The sequence below is a fragment of the Dipodomys spectabilis genome, unplaced genomic scaffold (genome assembly GCF_019054845.1).
Source record: "Dipodomys spectabilis isolate Male_0828 unplaced genomic scaffold, ASM1905484v1 ptg000612l, whole genome shotgun sequence".
Classification (NCBI taxonomy): domain Eukaryota; kingdom Metazoa; phylum Chordata; class Mammalia; order Rodentia; family Heteromyidae; genus Dipodomys; species Dipodomys spectabilis.
Window position 1 is genome coordinate 169,843 of NW_024871289.1, and position 16,128 is coordinate 185,970.

General features: G+C 38.9%; 1 non-coding gene across 1 annotated transcript; it reads left to right on the plus strand.

Moving 5' to 3' along the window:
- The first annotated feature begins 4,682 nt into the window (after nucleotides 1–4,682).
- Nucleotides 4,683–4,784, plus strand: LOC122100946. Its single transcript, XR_006146280.1, has one exon. It is a non-coding gene; the product is annotated as a U6 spliceosomal RNA (small nuclear RNA).
- Nucleotides 4,785–16,128: the final 11,344 nt, after the last annotated feature.

The window sequence follows — 16,128 nt, forward strand, 5'->3', positions numbered from 1 at the left end:
GACAGACCCTTAGAAAGTCTTATCAGAAAAAGAAGGAACAGACTCAAATAAATAAACTCAGATGTGAGAATGGAAACATCAACACAGAAACAACCAAGATTCTGAACATTATAAGGGAATATTTTCAAACCTTTATGCTAATAATTTTGAAAACTTGGCAGAAATGGACCATTTGCTAGCAATTATCAACATGCAAATACTAAACCAACATGAGTTAAAGCATAGTAAGGGGCCTATATCAAGTGTTGAAATAGACACAGCAATAAGAGACCTCCCATCTAAGAAAATCCCTGATGGATTTACAGCGGAATTATACAAGGCCTTAAAAACAGAGCTCACACCAATACTCCTCCAACTCTTCAATGAAATTGAAAGAGAAAGTTCTCTACCAAACTCATTCTATGAAGCCATCATAACCTTCATTCCAAAACCAGGCAGGGTCTCATCAAAGAAAGAGAACTATAGACCCATTTCTTTGAAGAACATTGATACAAAACTTTTCAACAAAAGTTTGGCCAATTGACTTCAACAATTCATCCAAAAAATCATACACTAATATCATACAGGATGTATTTCAGGCATGCAAACCTGGTTCAATATACACAAATCAATTAATTTAATTTACCACATCAAAAAGAGCAAGGATTAAAACCACATGGTTATCTCAAAAGATGCAGAAAAAGCATTGGACCAGATCCAACACCCCTTTATGATGGAGGTTCTGGAAAAATTAGGAATCCATAGAACATTCCTCAATACAATAAAAGCTGTATATGGAAAACATGCAGCCAGCATTATAATTAATGGTGAAAAACTAAAGCTATTTCCTCTTAACTCAGGAATGAGAAAAGGATGTCCACTCTCTTAACTTCTCTTCAATTTAGTATTAGAATGCCTAGCTACAGAAATAAGACAATATGCCAATATAAAAGGGATCCAAATAAGGAAAGAAGAAGTAAAATTCTCCCTCTTTGCAGATAAAATGATCTTGTACTTAAAGAATCCCACGGACTCCACTCCAAAATTACTCAAGCTAAATCAAAACTGTCAAAATAGCAGGGTATAAAATTAACCCTCAGAAATTAATGGCTTTTCTGTATGCCAACAATGAGAAAAGTGAGGCTCAAATCAAGAAAAGTTTTCCATTTGTAAGAGCCCCACAATAAATGAAATACCTAGGAATTAACTTAACCAAAGAAGTGAAGGACATTTATGATGAAAACGTTAAAAATCTGAAAAAGGAAATCAAAACAGAACTTAGAAAGTGGCAAAACCTCCCATGCTCCTCGATAGGAAGGATGAACCTTGTGAAAATGGCAATATTTCCCAAGGCTATCTACAAGTTCAATGCCATACCTATCAATATTCCAACCGCATTCTTCAAGAAAATAGAAGAGGCAATCCCAAAATTCATATGGAACAACAAAAGACCCCCAATTGAAAAAAGCAATCCTTAACAGAAAGAACAGTGTTGGAGGAATATCAATACCAAATTTCAAACTCTACTACAAAGCCATAGTAATTAAAACAGTTTTGTACTGGCACAAGAAAAGACCTCAGGAACAATGGAATAGAATTGAAAACCCAGAAATGAACCTACAGACCCATAACCATCTAATATTCGATAAAGGATCTAAAAAGATAAAATCGAAGAAAGGCTGTTGAGTAAATGGTACTGGCAAAATTGGTTAATCACTTGTAGAAAATTAGATCCTTATATATCACCCTGTACCAGAATCAACTCCAAATGTATCAAAGACCTCAGAGTCAAAGCAGATATTCTGAAAACATTACAGGATGGAATATGAGAAACCCTAGGTCTCCTTAACAAAGGCTGAAATTTTCTGAAAAGAAACGCAAAAGCACAACAAATGAAAGTTTGGACAAATAGGATTGCATGCAGTTGCAGAGCTTCTGCATGGCAAAGGACATAGCTAGCAGGATCAATAGAAATCCCACGGAATCAGAGAGGATCTTCACTAGCCATAAAACCGACAAGGGTTTCACATCTAAAACAGATCTGGAAATCAAAAAATTAAATCCTCCAACAACAAATATTCAAAGAAAATACTGCCCAATAAATAAGTGGGCTAAAGACATAAAGACAAACTTCTCTGAAGAGGAAAGGAGGGTGACCAATAAAGACATGCAGAAACCCTAGCCATAAAAGAAATGCAAATCAATCAACATTGAGATTTCACCTCACCCAAGTTAGAGTGGCTATAATCAAGAACTCTAATAACAACAGATGCTGGAGGGGATGTGGACAGAAGGGAACCTTACTTCATTGCTAGTGAGAGTGTAATCTTGTTCAACCACTTTGGAAAATAGTATGGAGGTTCCTACAAAGACTCCACATAGAGCTCCCCTATGACCCAGCAATCCCACTTTTGGGCATTTGCCTAAATGATCACAAACAAGACCATACTAAAGCTACCACACAGATATATTTATTGCAGCATTACCATAGCTAAGATATGGAACCAACTCAGATGTCCCTCAGTAGATGAATGGATCAAGAAAATGTTGTATATATACACAATGGAATTCTATGTCTCTATCTGAAACAATGATATTGCCCCATTTGTTAGGAAATAGAAAACTTGGAAAAAAAAATTATTAAGTGAAGTAAGCCAGGCCCAAGAAACAGAGGTCCCATGGTTTCCCTTATTAGCAATTACTAGTGTATGTCTAAGACATGCAGAAATTGTTAGATAAGTTGATGTTAGGTGAAATGAACCCCAAGATAAGAATTCAATTTTTTTTCTGTAATTATTTCTAACATATTTATAAGATGATTTCTTTGTTACTTTGTATGTCCCTTCTGCATGGTATAACACCTGTTTTTGCTGTATTTGATGTTGGTATAATTTGTGGAGGGGAAGGGAAAAATTTTTTAAATATGGATACATGTGGACCCATTGCAACAATGAGATATACAAGACATTATGTCGAAAAACAAATTTTACAACTTTGGATTGGGGAAAGGCAGAGGGGGAAACGGGACGTAAGAGAGGTGAGATGGGAAGGGATAGTAAGGGGAAACAAAGGAGTATGCAACAATGCTTGATAAGAAATGTACTCATTACCTTGCCCATGTAATTTTAACCACTCTGTCTGGTATTTTCACACTTAAAAAAAAACACGAAAAACCATAAAATATAAAGTATTTTTGATAAAAAATAAAAATGACTCAGAATAAATAATCAATGCAAAAACAATCTTTACAGAAGCAAACTCTCAGAGATATTACATGACTTTGAAAAGGATAAAGTGGCTGAATTTAATATAAATTTAGAAGTATGACCATTCAAAAATATAAAAAGATATTCTTTATTTCATTATATAACCAAAAACAGAAAGTAAATGTTGTTTAGATGATTTTTTAAAATACAGTCTCTCAGGTGCTGGGAGGGTGGTTCAGTGTAGAGTGCTTGCCTTGCATGCATGAGGTCCTGGGTTTGATTCCTCAGCACCACTTAAGCAGAAAAAGATGGAAGAGATGCTGTGACTCAAGTAGTAGCAATAGCCTTGAGCTGAAGTGCTGAGAGACAGCACCCAGACCCAGAGTTCAAGCCCCACAACCAACAAAAATAAAACAAAAACAAAACAAAATACAATCTCTCACTTTTGTGTGCTCAACATTGTAACACTAGTGCTTCAGTCTAGGGCTAAGATTTTAGGTGTGGACATTTATCAACACTCCTGATTCAGATTCTAATTGATAAAATTTTTAATCAATGTTTTGTTATTAATTTTGCTCTTTGTAAATTCACATATACCTATAAAAAACAGTGTGGCCATCCCAATAACATTCTCAAAGTATTTCCTAATGATGACTTACAAAAAGTTGTATTATATTACAACAAGGAAAGCAATGTTACAAATAAGGAAAACCAATACATAAATATTAATGATTAATAAAATAAAAAACAAAACATTTACCTCTATTTCTAGTATTTGAAATGTACTACATATTCGATTTATTATTTTCTCATATTGCTGTACATTTAAAACTGCCTAAGTCTATGATGTTCAACAAGAATTTTATAGACTATGAGTAGCCTTTAAAGTTTCCCACTAAGATTATTATTTATGGTTCATCTCATCATTTGTATATGGCTTATACCATCATTTATTCCTCGCTAACATATAAAGTAAGGAATCCCTTAAATTTTAACGGAAACTGTGAAATTAATGTCTTAAATCTTCACTCTGCTTCTTTACACAAACACTTTGCAATTTCTCATTAGTAAAGGTTCTATAAACTCTGAAATGTACATACTTAGTAGTATATGACTGCTACCATGAATCTTAAATGCTTTATGGAAAAGTTTTACAGCGTGCTATATAGTCTTAATTTTGGCATATATGAGCAAATTCCCAAAATTAAACATGTTTAAAACATTAAAACTTTTAACAAACCTTAACACTATCTATAGTGTTCATTATGGCAGGTTCCTTGTACAGAATAATTGAATTCCTCCTCCTACACATCCGTTGAACAACAAATATATGGAATTATTTTGTTTTGGACATGTCAATCTTGACTTTATTCTTAAATGTGTTCTTATGTAAGAAATACATGGTTCTAAAATTTCACAACAATTCTTTTGAATTTAATTTTTGTGGAATTGTCTAGTTTAAGAAAATCAATTACACTTTCTATATAAAATTGTTCTGTGCTCAATTCAGTAGCACATACACTAACATTGGAACAATAAAGAGAAGAATATCCCCTGACTGAGGATGACACTCGACTTCGTGAAGCATTCCAGATTTTTAAAAGAACAGATGCTGGATAGGATGTGGGCAGAAGGGAACCTTAATGCCTTGTTGTTAGGAGTTTAAACTTGTTCGAAGACTTTGGAAAGTAGTATGGAGGTTCCTCAAAAGACTACATAGAGCGCCCCTAACACCCAGCAATCCCATTTTGGCATTCACCCAAATGATCACAAACAAGATCATACTAAAACTACCAGCAAAACTATGTTCATTGCAGCATTATTTACCAAAGCTAAGATATATAACCAAACCCGATGTCCCACAGTAAACGAATGGATCAAGAAAATGTGTGTGTGTGTGTGTGTGTGTGTGTGTGTGTGTGTGTGTTTGTGTACTGGAATTCTATACCTCCATCAGAAAGAATGACATCACCCAGTTTGTTAGGAAATGGAAAGACTTGGAAAAAATTATATTAAGTAAATTAAGCCAGGCCCAAAGAAGTGAAGTAAGCCAGGCCCAAAGAAACATAGGTCCCATGGTTTCCTTATTTTCAATAACTAGTATGTGTCTGCTACAAGTAGAAAACATCATATAAGTTGATGTTAGGCAAAATGAACCCCAAGATAAGGATTCAAATGGTTTTTCTTTCTTGCGATTGTTTCTAAGATATTTATAAGATCATTTCTTTGTTGCTTTGTATGTTCCTCCTGCAAGCTAAAGCCCCTGTTTTCACTGTATTTGATGTTGGTACTATTTGTGGAGTGGAAGGGAAACACAAATCATTTAAATAGGGATGCAGGTGGACCCATTGCAACAATGAGATGAACAAGTCGTTGTGTCAAAAAATGATTTTGGCCGGCGGTTGAGGGATGTGGACAGTGGGGGGACTGGGGTGGGGGAGGGGTTAGTGGGGGTGGAGGGTGGAAGATGGGCAGGGATGGGAAGGGGAGACAAAGGAGGAGCAAGTGGACCCATTGCAACAATGAGATGTACAAGTCATTATGTCAAAAAATGAACTTTACAACTTTGGTGGGAGGAGGACCGGATGGGGGAAGTGGGGGAGTATGGGAAGGGATAGGAAGGGGAAACAAAGAGGAGGCAACAATGCTTGATAAGAAATGTACTCGTTATCTTGCCCATGTAATTGTAACTCCTCTGTCAGTATTCTCACAATAAAAATTAAAGAAATGTACTCAATAACTCACCCATGTAATTGTAACCCCTCTGTATGGCATTTTCAGAATTAAAAAAAAAAGAAACATAGGTCCTATGGTATCCCTTATTTGCAATAACTAATGTATGTCTGGGATAAGCAAGAAGGTATGGTAAGGCGAAAAAAAGTAGTAGGCAACAATGCTTGATAAAAAATGTACTCATTACCTTTTCCATGTAATTGTAACTTCTCTGTATGGTATTTTCACAATTTAAAAAAAAGGTCAAAAGCATGTGCATATGACTAGATAAGATTATGTTAAGGTAAATGAACCCCATGATAAGGACACAAGTGGTTTTTTATTTCTTCCTGTGGTTTCTAATATATTTCTAATGTACGATGTGATTTTTTATATGTGCATCCCCCACAGTTAAACCCCTGTTTTCACTGTATCTGATGTTGGTGCACTTCCATCTTGTATGTACACTTCTCTAACTTGGGGATGGAAAGGGAAAAAACAAAAGGCTTAAATAAGCATACAGTATGACCATTGCAACAATGTGACGCACAAGAGAGTATGTTGAAAAATGAACTTTACAATTTAGGAGGGGAGGGGAGGGAAGTGTACTTGTGGAGGTGGGAGGGAAGGGATCGCGGGGGAAAACAAAGGAGGAGGTAACAATACTTGATAGGAAATGTACTCATTACCTTTTCATGTAACTGTAACCACTCTGTACAGTAGTTTTACAATAAAAAATATAAAAATGTTCTCAGATGGAAGAGAATATTTCCCCTATTTTACCCATGTAATATCGTTAACAAAGAAATTAATGCAAAATACTGATATGAAGATATTTTGAATAAATATGTGTGTATGTGTATGTGTGTGTGTGTGCGTGCCTGCGCATTTTCATTCTCAGAGTTTGAATTCAGTGCACCAAGGTCTCACTAGGCCATTCCTCTCTAGATTGATGAGCTACTATATAAGCTACATCTCCATTCTTGGCTCTTTGCTAGTTCATTAATTTTTTAAAATATTTTTATTACTTTTTTATTGTGAACATACTGTATAGAGGGGTTACAATTACATGGGCAAGATAATGAGTACATTTCTTATCAAGCATTGCAGCCTCCTCCTTTGTTTACCCTTCACATCCCTTCCCAGCCTCCCCCTGCCCTCCCTACCCCATCCTCACCCCCCCCACCAATGTTGTAAAGTTCGTTTTCAACATAACAACTTGTACTTCTCATTGTTGCAACGTGTCCACCTGTATCCTTAAACGACTTGTTTTTCCCCTTCTCCTCCACAAAGTATACCGACATCAAATATAGTGAAAGCAGGGGTTATACTGTGGGGGAGGGACATACAAAGCAAAAAAGAAATAATTTTATAAATGCATTAAAAATGCATTAAAGAAAAAAACATTTAAATACATATCTAAGGGTTCATTTTCCTAACATCACATTATCTGACCTTTTCTGCTTGACTCATACATATACTAGATATTGCAAATAAGGGAAACCATGGGACCTATGTTTCTTTGGGCTTGGCTTACTTCACTTCTTTGGGCCTGGCTTAATTCAATTAATATAATCTTTTTCAAGTATTTCCATTTCCTAACAAACTGGGTGATGTCATTCTTTCTGATGGAGGCATAGAATTCCATTGTATTTTTTTTAAAATAATCTCATGAATAGTTTTTGTCCTGATTGGCTTCCAACGGTTATCCACAGATCTCAGTTTCCTGAGTAGACAGGATTACAGGTGTGACCAACCAGCACAAGGCTTTCAGAATAATTTATAAAGTAGAAGAAAATTGAGTTCATGGATGCCTGTTTATCATCTCCTGCTTTTAAAGCATTTTGGAGTGATTATATGTGAATTTATTTCGTTTTGGATTCTTAAAAGACAGTAAGTGATGGTATTTAAAAGTTTTAATCTTTTTTTTTATTGGTCATGTGGCATGATCTCTGGGCTTGGCCGCTGTCCCTGTGCCTTTCAGCTGAAGGTGAGTGCTCTACCCCTTGAGCCACAGTGCCACTTCTGCTTTCCTAGTGGTTTATTGGAGATAAGAGTCTCACAGACTTTCCAGCCCGGGCTGGCTTTGAAGTGCAATCCTCAGATCTCAGCTTCCTCTGTAGGCAGGATTATAGGCGTGAGCCACCAGCTACTGGCTAGTTTTAGTACTTTTTAAAATGTATACTGGAACTGTGGAACAGAAGAATTTGTCTCTCTTTAGACCTCAATTTATGAGCTCAGCTCTGAGCATGATAACCCAATGTCACCAACACTGTGTTGAAGACAAAATGTGACAGAAAACAATTACCATCGGCAATAATTGCTATGCTATTATTTCTTGGACAACATGAATATTGAATTGAGAGAGTAAGGGAATGGAGAGGATTTTACCTACTTTTTTATTGCTTACTTTTGGAAATTTTGACTCATTTCCTTCCCCACTGTGTGTCTTTGGGCCATGCACTTAGTGCCTTTGGGCCATGCACTTAGTCCCTTTAATTAAAATATTTCCTAACACTAAAATGGTAATAATATTAGAATTATAGCAAATGTTTTCTTAAGAATTAAGAGAAATAATACTTGTGAAATACTTAATAAACTTCTAGGAATTACAATTACAATTACATGGGCAAGATAATGAGTATATCTCTTATCAAACATTGTTGCCTCCTCCTTTGCTTCCTGTCCCCTGAGATTTTTAGAAAAAAAAGGAGATAAGGTATGAAAGAACAGCATAGAAGGATATACAACTTATCACACAGAGATTAAGAACTAGCCTAAGAGATTTAGAATGCTAAAGGCAATGAGGAATAAGCCTAGTTGATAACTAGTTTTTCGATAACCAAAAATGGTTCTCTAGAACAATTTCTAGTACACCTTAGTTACTATCACTTATCCTTCCATCGAGTTATTCCTTCTATTCTATCACAACTGTTAATTAGCCTCTGCGTTTTTGGTACCATGATTAACCAAAAAGATTTCCAAATATCACTTAGACTATCCTTCTCTCTGTGATTAGCAGTGACCACACAAAATCCTGGAATCTTTGAATTTCCAGAATAATTCTTCACCTGATATCTAAGCACATTCCTGGCATTAGTTGCTTTGACCTAATGACCAAAAAAAATTTTTTTAACAGAGTATGCTATAGTAAGTAAAGTACATGAATTAGGGACTATTGTCAGGTGTCAGTATGGAAGGAGCAATTATATATTCAAAGTATGGTTTCTTTATTTTGCATTTACTAACTAAATGGTTTTTTTTTATTGTGAAAATAGTGTACAGAGGAGTTACAATTACATGGGCAAGATAATGAGTACATTTCTTATCAAGTATTGTTGCCTCCTCCTTTGTTTCCCCTTCCTATCCCTTCCTATCCCCCCCATTTCTACTGCCCCCCCGCCAAAATTGTAAAGTTCATTTTTCAACATAACGACTTGTACTTCTCGTTATTGCAATGGATCCACCTGTATCCCTATTTAAACGATTTGTTTTTTTCCATTCCCCTCCACAAATTATACCAACATTAAATACAGTGAAAGCAGGGGTTATATCCTCGGGGGGGGGGGACATACAAAGCAACAAAGAAATCATCTTATAAATATATTAGAAACAGTCACATGAATGAAAAAATATTTGAATACTTTTTTTTTTTATTATTGCTAGTCCAGGGGTTTAAACTCAGGGCTAGGGAATTATTTCTGAGCTTTTTTTTTTTTTTTAGGCTAGCACTCTACCACTTGAGGCATAGCACCACTTCCAGTGTGTTTCTGTTTATGTGGTACTGGGGAATTGAACCCAGGGTTTCATGCATGCTAGGCAATCACCGTACCATGGAGCCACATTCCCAGAACCCTAAATGAATTTCTTAAGAAGACATTACATTTTGATTCCGTAACTATGTATCATAATTTTGCCTAGGTGCCAGAAAATGATGTAGAAAACAATACAATATGAGAAGTCTAGTAAGGCTGGATGGAAAATGAATAACTGTCATGGTCTAGCTAGGGTACAGAGAGGGTTATGTCATGGAGCTGTTTCAACAGGCTGAGCGAGACAGCTCCTGATCCACAGCCCACCTCCAGAATGAGAGGGCCACTATGGGGTCTAGCCACATGGGGAAAATGGGCCACCTCCTCCAGGACATTCAACCAGTTCATGTGAGAGAGAGGGAGAAAGAAAGTGAGAACTACACTTAAGCCCTGTGCTGGTGGCTCAGAACTCTAATCCCAACTACACAGGAGTCTGAGAAATGAGGATCATGGTTCATAGCCAGCCCGGTAAGGAATGTCTGTGAGACTCTTATCTCCAAAGATCGACCAGAAAACTGAAAGTGGTGCTGTGGGCTCAAGTGGTAGAGCGCTAGTCTTGAGCTGAGGAGCTCCAGAACAGCCCTCAGACCTAGAGTTCAAGCCCTATGACTGACAAGAAGTGGACTTCCCACTACAAAAAGTGGGCTGAATAGCACCCATTTAACTAGGGAGGATGGTAGAGAAGTCAAGCCTAGATTTCTGTGAACTTGAGGTCATAAGTAGGTCACCCAGCTTCTCCATGCCTTGTCCCCAGTTGCAAAACTCAACACAGTGAAGGATACCCTTCCTCATGGGAATATGGTAATGATGAAAGAGAGCCATGTTTTGTTTCATAATCCCACACCCGTTGCCCCATTAATAACAGGGGACACCTGAGCCCTTTCCAGATAACTATTTGTCTTATGCTCACAGAATTGTTGAGAACATTACCTGAAGGCCACTCCTTCTGTGCCTAGCCATGTTCCAGAGATCCCTCTATATAAATCCCTTGTTTCCTCACAACTGTTCTGTGAAGAGACTGAGTTCCGATTGTTGTGGCCCTACCCAGAGCTTTATCTGTGGTCAAGAATTGGCTACCATGGACTAAGAGTTTGTGATAATCCATCTAAACTGATGACTGAGCATGGCTCTACATGTCTACCATCCCAACTACAGAAGACCAGGCCTGGTGGAGCATAAATGTCACAGATAGGAGGACCACCTGAGCTCAGCCCAGCCTGAGCATATATTGTTTTTTTCTCAGAAATGCACAAGACAAAAAGGTGGCTCCTCAGAGCCAGGGAGAGGAAACAAGCAGGGGGTCATGGTGCTTTCAGAGGGGTTTCTGACCCGAGTTGGGAATGGTGTTGGGGCGGCCACTCACCTGTGCTGCTGGGAGACGCTGTTGGCAGATGATCCAGGTAGAGCGAGCAGGGACGGCGGTGGCATGGCAGACACATGGGCCCAGAGCAGAGGACCAGGGGCAGGGACCAGGTCAGGGCCTTAGGCTGGCTGCGATTTGAAATCCAGCACCACAGGAAGGGGGGGAGAGGGGGATGGGACAAGTAAATTTCCTACTATTCTCTAAAGTTACCTTGAGTCTCTTGCTCACCACTCAGCCACCTCTACCTTCCTTAACTGCTGGTAGTGGTGTACTAAAAGAGGGAATCCAGTTGCTACCAGGCATCATGGAATGTGGGCGTTGCCACCATTCTTGTATTCCATTGGTCAGAAAGAAACATGAAAGAATGGGGGTGTGGCTAGAATCCTGTGATGCAATCAGCATGGGCAGAGTCAAGTTGACAGGGACTCTCCCAGCCCTTTTCCCATTCAGTTGGGGACAAGAGGGAGACCACTTTAGCTGCATGGCTGCACAGATTGTTATTTATGTCTGTTTGTTGCCAATCCCGAACCTTGAACTCAGGATCTGGGCACAGTCTCTGAGCTGCTTTTGCTCAAGGCTGGCCCTCTACCACTGGAGCCACAGGGCTTCTGGCTTTGTTGGCACTGAAGTTGGACAGGGGTCTCTAGGACTTTCCTCCTGAGGGTGACTTTGACAATGATCCTCCCATCACAGCCTTGTAAACATCAAGAAGGACTGTTGAGAGCAACTGGTGTCTGCCTAATCATTGGTCTTGCTGATGTTCTTGGACAGACCAGTGAGTTCCCTATCCTCAGGTTTAAGTGGTGGGAGCTGGAGCCCACAGTTTGAATCCTGGTCCTGTCACCTCCAAATGGCAGGAGATCTTAAGATCTCATTCATATCCATATGAATACAAATGGATGGGATGTATGTCATGATTGAATGGGCAGTTCTTGAATGATTCTAGGATAAAATTATACATAATTATATTATAGGACACTAATCGATTTTATTTAATACTTTATTAAGATGTAAACAATCACATTCATAAAATGGAGGAATAATGAAATACCTAAGAATTGGGCCTCACATACTATAAAGGTGTCATTTTTCTGCCAGGACTGGGATTTGAACTCATGGTCTGGGTAACACTGTTGTACTGTGTAGGAAGGGGAATCTGGCCTCCTTGAAGTCAAGAAATTCAAGTCTGTTCCTTAGGCCTGAAATCAATCCCCACGTATTCATGTACAATTTACATATATGATTTATATTTATATACATATGTTGACTCCATATTGCATTCAGTGTAGTTATTTTATTATTTTTTTGTTTTATTTATGTATTGACCATTTATTTTATTGACTATTATGGCACATAGAACATTGGTTACATTGATTACATAGGATATAGGCCTGCATATGTATTCCACTTCATATCTGACACCCAGGACATTCACAGAAAAGGAAAACGTGTCAGCATCAGCTTCTTACTCAACGATTCATTGTTTGGGAGTGCTGGTATCTGAACTCATGGCCTACAGGGCCAAATTCATGAATGGGCGAGTGTGAACACGCCTTCCTGGGGCAAACTGAGTGATAGGCTGTTCCCAGGACCTGAGATCGAGCCCAGGAGTTAACAAAATATGAACAGATTGACATGCAGATGACAGTACACGAATAAATATATGTCTTTATAGAGTGCCAGAGATGTCTATAGATTATTCAGTTATATAGACTACATTCCTACCAATTCTTGGGTATTTTTTATGCGTCCATGTAATTAATGTTATTGTTTTCATCCTTACACTATTAATGAAATTAATCAGTGTACTGAAATTATTGCATTCCTGTAATAATAATATTCTTTTAATGCTTCAAAAATATTAAATAAAATCAATAAGACTCATGAAAACATGCTGTCTAATTTTATAGGAGCATCATTCACGACCAACTCATTCAACTGTGACATTGACAAGAATCCATTGTTATTCCTATGGATGGGAACCAGTTTCTTAGTATCTCCTGCCATTGGTTGGTCAGATCCTATGTTGCCACTTGGGCCTATGGCTTCCCTAATAGTCTGCCAACCTTCAGCAATGCAAGGGGCAGTACCCTTTGCAACATTGTCATTCAGACCCAGGAGGGTCACCATGCAAAGGAAGAAAACGTAAAAAGGCCACATTTTTTCTGTGCATTGTTTTCCCTGAAAGGCCTGAGTGTCTAGGATCCCAGGCTTTTCCACCAGGCTTAAGTTTTTGCTAGTTCTGTGACTTGAACTCAGGCTCTAACAGGCCCCCTTCATGAAAGGGTAAATGTTAGCACACCAGTCTGATTCAAGTGAAGTTACTGGGCAAATTTGAGGACCTGAGATCAAGCCTAGGAATGGCCAATATATAAACAGATAGATGTTTAGATTGCAGTGTGTGTGTGTGTGTGTGTGTGTGTGTGTGTGTGTGTGTGTATTAATAAATGTATATGCATCTACAAAGTTATACAGAGACAGACATTTATGTAGATTCTAGTGTATAATCTTATACAAAAAGTGATGTCTATATCTTATTTTTACATATTCTATTACTACCAATTATATGGTGTAAAATTATGCCTCCATTAATTAATCACGGTATACTAAATAAAGAATTAATCAATGACCTATATTTATTGCATACAATCTTATACTGGAATGAGTATCTAATTAGTAATTCAGTTAGTACATTTCAAACATTCTATTAGTATTCCTATAGATAGGAACAAGTTTCTAAGATCTTCAGCCATATGTAGGTGGCAGGCCTAGGATCGATCTCAGGGCCTAGATATCTGGGTTGGACTCATGCTTCACTGACAGCCCCCCATCCTTCATCCATGCAAGGTCACGTACAATTTTCAAGCCAAGTCATTGAGCCCTAAGAGGGTCACAGTGCCAAGGAAACAAAAGTAAACCTGTTGTGTAAAATTACCTAGTTTTCCTTCTCCATTTTTGTTGGTTTGCTGTATTTTTTCCAGTGCTGGGAATTGAACTCGGGTCCTAGGATCCCTGAATCATCTGTGGGTGTAAAAGCTGCATCCCAACCTAGGGTAATCATGGTTTAAGACACAAGGAAGCATTTGCTTTCTTGAGCAAAAGTAGATCAGGGAAAATGTCTAGACTCACAGTTCCAGCCTCAGGACCTGCCACAAAAAAAGAGCCAGTAACTCCATGTGTCTGTGTATGTATACATGTATTTGAATTTGTGAAGATCCAGAGTTGCTATTCAGAAAGGCACCTAGCTAGGAAATTTGCTTTGAATAGAATGAATTCTTAGCACAGGGTGTGCATTCAAGACAGTGCATGATCCGGGGCTCCCCTCACTGTTCCCAGTTAACCTGAGGGAGTCCCCATACCCCAGGCTGCTGAAGGAAATCTGCCTCATTGTTGGAACAGGCAGACAAAAAGCCTCACTCCTGTGCATCTGGATAACAAACAATTCATCCAAGCCAATTAGTGAGGATGAGTGTGCTCAGGCTGTTAAGGCTGTTAGGAAAAAAAAGACCTCTTTGTATAACAAGCAATCTCTGTCCCCTGTGCTCTGTTTTGACTGGAAGCTTTCATGTGTGCCACCTGCTATGGCAGACCAAGTTCCCTACACTCATCCTGTCTTTGTAAGACTATGTTTCAGTGTTGAAACAAACTGCTACCATTAATCCAACAGTCCTTCTGTTAGGCAATTAGGGAGCTGAACACAATGAAATGATTCATTATTGGCAACGGTGCCTCCGTGTGTGTGTGTGTGAGTGTGTGTGCGCATACACCGTCTTGGTGATTGAACTATGGACCTAACCACTGTACCTGAGTTTCTGCTATATAAGGACAGTACTCTACCACTTGAGCCACACAGCCACTTCAGGCTTTTTTTCTAGGGATGTGGTACTGAGGATTCAAACCCAGGGTTTCACACACACAAAGCAGTCTACCCCTAAGAAACATTCCCAGCACTCCAGGTTTCTTTCTTTCTTTTCTTGTAAATTGGAGGAGTTGAAGTCTGGGCCTGGGTGCTGTCTCTGAGCTCTTCATCTCAGTCTAGCACACTACCACTTGAGCTACAATGCCCCTTCAGGCTTTCTGGTGGTTTATTGGAGATAACCATCTCAAGGAATTTCCTGCCAAGGCTGTCTTTGGACCGTGATCTTGGATAGTTTTGAAATGAGATCCTCAGCTTCCTGAGCAGGCAGAATGATAGACCTCAGCTAAAGACATCTAAGCCATGACACTTTGCTGCAAGTGGGTCCTTGGCTCAGCATGGTAGAAAATTAGCCATGAGCCCAAGAAGAAAGTCAGTGCCTATGCTCTGCGTTTAAGGTTCATGATGGAGAAACCTAAACCAAAACAATTGTCTGCAGGAGACAAGTCACTAGAGTTTAGTACATACATAAATTTGGCCCTGCCTTGGGGACATATCTGAGCCTCAACTTTCTCATCTGCACATTCATCTCACTTGTGTAGCTCTTATAAGGACCAGATTAAAGAATACAACTCGTGAAGGACTTAGCACATAGCACCCTGTGAAGGACTCAGCACTCAATACCCCATGGACAACGCAGAAGTACTCAACACCCAGCACCCCAGGAAGGACTCATCACATAGCTATATCCCACAAACTGTCATTAGAATTTGGGTGCTTTCATCAGTATCACCGTTGTTTCAGATACATGCCACAAACTGCACAAGTTCACATCTAATGGTTTAAAGGGGTGTTTTGTGAGGGAGAGTCATCAGCCTCTCATAGGTTGGAGGGACTGTCCTAAGATCTTTCCCTCAAGGCTAGATCTCTACCACTTTTAGGCACAGCTCAGAGTCTACCAGACGTCGTGCCAGGGCTGAGTTTTCAACCCCCAGTGTCTGATCTCACCCTCTGAGCAGCTAGTGGTGAGCCATCAGTGTCTGGTTCCATGATGCTGGGCTGCAGCTATTGACCTCTGGATAAGTTAGGTTAGATGACAGCCGTCAGTTTCAGACTCCCAGCTTGCTCTGTGATGAGGTATTTGAAATCCTGCCTTTCTATAATTGCAGTCAGAACATTCTAACTTGTTTTTGGTTCCAG